The sequence below is a fragment of the Panthera tigris genome, chromosome C2 (genome assembly GCF_018350195.1).
Source record: "Panthera tigris isolate Pti1 chromosome C2, P.tigris_Pti1_mat1.1, whole genome shotgun sequence".
Lineage (NCBI taxonomy): Eukaryota > Metazoa > Chordata > Mammalia > Carnivora > Felidae > Panthera > Panthera tigris.
Genome location: NC_056668.1, coordinates 820552 through 826551, shown reverse-complemented (window position 1 = coordinate 826551; position 6000 = coordinate 820552).

Genomic DNA, 6000 nt, shown 5'->3' with positions numbered 1-6000 from the left:
CTGAGAGCCATCCTCCCCAGGGGAGGTCTTGTAGCTCCGGGCCTGCCTGAAGGAGCAAGGGTCCCAGACTGTCCTACGACCCCCTCTGCTCTGAAGCAACAATCAGGACCTAATGAGCTTGGTATCATGTGGGGAGGATGCTGGGGTCAGCCCAGCACCCATGGAGAGTCCTCAGCCCCTTGTTGAACGCTGGGACCCCAGACTGTGGCCCAGAACCGGATGACCCCGTTCCCCTCCCTGCCCGCTGCACAACTCTAAACTTCAGCCCCTGGACCGGAACCTTTTCTTTGGAACTGTGGAATCCCCACGCTCCCTCTCTTCAGGGTTTGATTGGAGGAGTCGGGACCAGGCAGGCTCCAGGCATGTTCCTGAGAATCCCAGATGTTTCCCCCAGAGCGCAGGAACCTCACCCTGACCGGCCCTGCTCCCCTGGGGTACCTGGCCCTGAGGTCCAGTGGGCAGGATGCCTGGAGCGTTCCTCACCCATGGCGCGGTCAGGCTGAGAGACAGAGGGTCCTAGTGGCCCCAGGCAGATATGGTGGTCCAGAAGAGGGTCTGGGAAGGAAGTGAGGAGTGGGCTTGCCTGAATGTAGCTCAGGGACCCAGACTGAGGTCACTGTGCCTGCAGAGTTGGGGGGAGCATGCTGTGTTTTCTCAGGGTCCTGCGGTCTAGGGGAGCCATCTGGGGGCAAGGTGGGAGCTGTTGGCCTGTGAGGGGCCCCTGGTCCACCCTTTCTCCCTTCCCTGCTGACCAGGCCTCATCGGAGCTGCTGCATAATTTGGGGTGGGCAGGCCATGGACCTGGGCCCAGGCACCCCTGTGGCAAGCGCCCCTTGTCACACGCCATGGAGGACCAGTGTGGGCTAAAGCCCCCAGACCCAGCACTAATGTCCCCTCCCCTCCACCCTCGAGGAAACTAGGAAGAGGGAAGAAGACCCTGCAGGTACTCCCCAGCCTCCCGCTACGGTGAGGAAGCAGCCCAGTGGTGGGGGGTGGGGGTCCCAGGCCCCATCCGGCAGTGACAGTGGGAACCCCAGCCCGCAAGGTCAAGGGAGGCAGGAGCTGGGGAGCCTTGGAGGTGAGGAGGCAGGGCCCCCAGACATAGAGACCCCATGGGTGACCCTAACCTGCCTCAGGGCACCCCCACCCCCACCCCTCAGGGGCCAGCCTAGGACCCCCACTGCGGCCCAGCACCCTGGGAACCCCACACGAGGGTCAGCAGCACAGGAAATGACTTATGTGCGCAGGAATGCTCTGGCCTCCCCCCACTGGCCCTGGGGACCCGTGGGTGGGCCCTGGGGCCTGGGGGTGGCAGGCCCAGGGTTGTGGCCGCTGCCCGGGAAGCCCCCTCCCCCAGGGGTCCTATCTACATCTGCTCTGGGCTGTGAGGAAAGCAGCCAAGCCCCTCCCACCCGGCTCAGACAGCCATTAAAGAAATATTATTGCCAGATGTTTTGCTCTTTTCCACAGAAGCAGAGGCCAGCATGAGGTAACTGGAAAACGATTAACCCGTGCAGGCCCGAGCCAGAGTCACTGTGTCCACAGCAGTTGGGGTGGGTCCCCTGCCTGCAGAGTCTGTCTGGCCCTGGAGACACTCCCTGCGCGGGCCTGGGGCTTGGGGCCACAGTCCCTGATGGACGCAGTCCGGCCCCCTACCCAGCACACCGCCAATGGCCCCTGGCACCTGCCTGCCAGTTCCCTGGGGGGACCCTCGGCCCCCACGTCCTGTAGCCCTTGCCGCCCTGAGTCAGGCCCCACCAGACACATTGGGGTGACGCGGCAAGCTCGGCTGACCTCGACCCATCTGCCCCGCCTCTGTGGGGAGGCCCAGGCGGGGGCCCCTGGAGTTCTGGTGCTTTCTGGTGGGACCCCCAGGGGCCAGAGAGCTACTCCTTCACCAGGCAATGCCAGCAAAGGCGGCCCTCCCCGTTCCCGGCCCGCCTGGCTCCGGCGCCCCAGAAACCCCCCAGCATGGGCCACTCCACGCAGGTATGAATGTCTTGCATGGTCTGGGCGTGAGGGGGTGCCATCGGCCCCCAGGCCTAGGTTTTCCACCTGTGCTTAGATGGGTGGGGGCCACCCCACCACCCGGGACACCCGTGTGGCGTCCATCACAGGCCGTGTCTGCCAGACGAACCCCCTCCCTCCCCTCCTTCCAAACGACAGTGCTCACAGAGCTGGCCTCTGCGTCTGATTCTGACCAGAAAATAAAATTCCCAGCTCTTAGGCAACGGAACAAGAGTGTCCCCCTTGCGGGAAGCAGGCTGGACCGGCCCCCTGAGCTTCTCCAGTGCAGCTGCCTTGGCTGTCCCGCCAGCCTGGGCCCGGGAGGGGACAGGACCGGCTGACAGGTTTCCACCACAGTTACACTAAAGTCACGCACACGCGCAGTCGTAATTTACGGAGACTCGGAAGAGGGCAGTGAGCACAGCTCCACGATGACAGTCAAGGTCCCCTCCCGGCTCGGGTCCTTGCCTCCCCCAGAAACCAGCATCTGGGTGTCCAGAGACTCTTCCCGAACAAGCAGGGGGCCCTGCAGGCTGTGTGTGACGAGCACCCCTGAGGGCATCCTTCTGAGCGTCACCTGACCGTCTTCCCTGCATCCTCACTGGCCGGGCCTTCGCCTCCAGCACTTTCTCTCCCCTGCAGCCTAGGGGACCGAGGGGCTGGTGGGGGGGGGGGGGGGAGGCCAGATTTTCTGAACAATCCTCTATTGTTGAGCTTCCACACTATTTCAGTCCAAAACCATGTAGTTTGGTGTAATTTTACACATGAGTGTGCAGGGTGCTGCCTGCAATTAACTTGCGCTATAAACTGGTTAGACGCTCTCTTCCAAGAGACAATCCCAGTTTACACCCGCTGACGCATGTGCCCACGCCCTTGCCAAGGACAGGCCGGAGCGGCTCTGCCTCGGGCCCCAGTCCGGGGTGAATCCCTGGGCCTTCCTTCTGCGGTCTCAGCAGTGACATCTGTCCCCAGCACGCTGGCACCCGCGCGCTTCTGGGGGAACCGCGTGCCCCATCCCGGCCTCTTTCTCCGCTGCCGACTGCTGCGAGCCCCTTGTCGGTTAGGACCTGAGTCATCACCTGAAGGACCCGCCTGCAGGACAGTGTGAGTCAGACCCCGGATGCCCAGCGCTGTCCTCCAGGACGGCCACCTGCTGTGTCCAGTCTACCGCGGGGCCCAGGTCTGGCTTACACCACCCGGACCCCGGCGGTGGATCTGACCACTGGCTGCTTCTTGTCCGTCTGGCTCATTTTGCAGTTGGCAGATGGAGGCTTGGAGCTCCGTCCTAGGTGCCTGGAGCCGGGCCCCTCACAACCAATCTGGCCAGGGGACAAGTCACCAGGTGACAAGGATGAGAAGCAGAGGCTGGTCCGTGCCGAGGGCAGGGGCGGGAGCCCAGGACAGAGTCCACGCTCGGGACATGTGCCCGCTGAGGGCCGGAGGGGGCCAGTCTGGCATCCGCATCAGCTTCAGTAGCCACGGACCCACATGTGTAAGCTGTGGAAAATATTATTTTCCTCGGTGAATCACGTTCTAAACTGGGAGGAAACCTCACTGGATAGTTGAGGCATGAAAAAGAAATCAAATAGGTCTTTGTTCAACAGATGCTAAGACGGCTTGGGTCTTTGGCGTTTATAAATGAAAGCAGTTTTCAATCACCCACGCCCCTGGGAAGGAGGGGGTCGTTCTGGAAACTCCAGCCGTCATTCAGGAGGGCAGCCTCCTGAGACAGCCCCTATGTCACCCCACTCATCACTGTGTGGCCTGGCAGGTGTCCCCACTGCCCACAGGTATGTACACATTCTCCACGGGGGCATCACCCATCTGAGGGGCCTGACCCATCAGGGACAACAGCCTGGAGACCAGAGCAAGAGGTCAGGGCAGAGCCCCTCCCTCTGCTCAGTCCTCACCTCCTGGCCCCCCAAGACTTCCCTGCCACCGCCCCCCATCACAAAGGCCCCCTGCTGTCCTTCTTGTGTCAGACCCAATGCCTGTGAGACCCTGACCTTGGGCTGGGTGAGGATGGCCACTTGTTGGTGCCCCTGGCTGAGGGTACCATGGGTTGGGGGCACGTTGTGGGGGGTGGGGGGGGGCAGAGGGACGTGTCCTGGCAGTCCAGGCACAGCTTGGGCCCTGATTGTGGCTGGGGCATCCAGCAGGGGGCGTCCACCCCTTGAACCTCACTGAGCCCCTGTCTGCTGCCTCTAACAGAAAACCCATGGAGGGAGCAGAAAAGTTGGGGGGAGGGGGTGGGGAAGGGTTTTTTTAAAGGAGGAAGAAGCCCCCGCTCCCAGGCTGGGTTAGCAGGTGGTATGAAGGGTGGGGGGGGGGGGGCGGGGATTGGCATCTCCTCCATCAGATGCCAGGATCAAGTCCACTTGGGCTGCTTAGAGTGTGGGCACAGCAGGTGTCGTTAGGATACTCTTTCCTTCCAGCTCCCACCCACTTCTACCGGTTCTTAAAACCCTAACAAGAGAGTCATGGTGGGTAATTTCCCCTTTCCTGCTCTTACTGTTCCAGGCACCAAGAGCCATAGGGACAGGGGCAGGAGGGAGAGAAAAGCAGGAGGCCTTCTCGGGGTGCCCCGCAGGGCTCCCCCGCCCCGCCCCTCAGACCCCGGGCAGAAGAGCTGGCTTCCAGGTGTGGGGACCCTCGCGGGGACGCTCATGCACCATCGAGCACGTGCGTGCACTCACACATTCACACTCACACGTACTCAGGTGCACACACACTCACACATGCTCTCTCACACTTAGATGCGCATGCTGGAGGCCATTGGAGGAAATCCCCACCCTGGGCCCCGTACCGCCCCCTGTCTGTGGGGCTTCCCTGGGGTGGGGACCACTGCTTCAGGTCCCCAGCCCCCCTCCTCCTCCCTGCCAGGCCCAGCTGTTGCCACCTGTGTTCCAGACCTGTCGTGGCCCGGCTGCCCACCCCCAGGGCCTCTGCAGCCCAAGCCTGCCCGATCGGATCGGCCAGGTCGCGCTCCCTGGGGTGTGCCCTGCAGGGGGCCATGCGTCCTCTCCCTGCAGCTGCTCCCTGTTGGCAGACACACACCCTGCCCTGTGGGTTCCCCAGAGGTCCGCGCAGGTGGGGCTCCCGTCCTGGGTCCTGCACAGCCTGAGGGTGCAGACCCCCTCCACAAGGGACTCCTGGGCCCAGATGTCCTGCACAGGAGTCAACAAGAGCCAGGCAGCCCAGCGGGGATGTGAGGAAGAAAGGCACCCTCGCTGCCTACCTCCCCTTCTCTCCAAGCAGGGGTGCAGAGCCTTGCACCCCCAAGACCACCTCAGTTCTCCGGGGGCAGCCCCTCAGGGCAGCGGAGGCAGGAGCCAGGCGGCCGGTTGGGGGGGGGAGTGGTCAGCTCTGCAGGGACACTGCCTGACCGTGGCCTGGGTGTGGAGGGTTGGGGGCAGAGCAGACCCCCTCCTTCTCAGGAGGACCGTGCCGGGCGCCTGGAGAGGGAGGGTCCAGACAGCGAGGAGTGAGTCAGCCTCGCCTCAACCACAGGTAAAACTACAGGACGGCAACAGTGCGGATCGGGATGGTTTTTATTTCTTTTTTATATTTTCTGAATTGTTCACATTTTTCTAGTATGCTTGCATCACTTTCATACTCAGAAAAGAACACAGAAGAAGGCAGGTGGCCACATGTCTGTAAAGATGTTTCCAGCAGAAATAGCACCTCATACCTTGTCAGGGTGGCTAAAATTAACAACACAAGAGACGACAGATGTTGGCGAGGATGCTGAGAAAGGGGATTCCTCTTACACTGTTGGTGGAAAAGCAAACCGGTGCAGCCACTCTGGAAAACAGTGTGAAGTTTCCTCAAACATTAAAAACAGAACCACTCCATGATCTGGCACACACACTGCTAGGTATCGACCCAAAAAATACCAAAATAGTGATTCAGAGGGACACATGCACCCCAATGTTTATGGCAGAACCGTCAACAAGAGCCAACCTATGGGAAAAGCCCAAACATCCGTCAGCT